This window comes from Anneissia japonica, unplaced genomic scaffold (genome assembly GCF_011630105.1).
Source record: "Anneissia japonica isolate Jap-2015-1 unplaced genomic scaffold, ASM1163010v1 scaffold288039_len1115542_cov189, whole genome shotgun sequence".
Taxonomy (NCBI): Eukaryota; Metazoa; Echinodermata; class Crinoidea; order Comatulida; family Comatulidae; genus Anneissia; species Anneissia japonica.
Window position 1 is genome coordinate 354,669 of NW_022726160.1, and position 449 is coordinate 355,117.

A 449-nucleotide genomic window follows, 5' to 3' on the forward strand; every position below is an offset into this window, starting at 1 on the left:
TGTTCATGTTGGATCAATCATGCACAATGTGCAGCCTCCTCCACTCCGTGGGGAGTATTCCGAGTTATATAATTCAGTACAGTACTGTATTACCAATTTTCACATTTACCTCTATGTAAACAGAGGCAAATGTAGATAGTGTCTTTCTCAAAGACACACCATATGTGGCAAAGACAAGCCAAACCAGTCACTCATCGCAAATCCTGTTTTGGAGATAATGGCCAAAACATGCTGGAATGTCAAAATTTTAGAAATCTATTTTATTGCACTAAACTAACCTTTATATATCTATACATCATGCTATGCTGATATTTTCCTCATTTTCAATGTTAAAACAACAATTTTTAACGATTTGGTGATGGTTTCTGCCTAAGAAATGCCTTAAATCATAAACTTTAAAGGCTGATTTCTCAAATATTGTTCTTTAAACAGCTGTATGTTTAAACTTG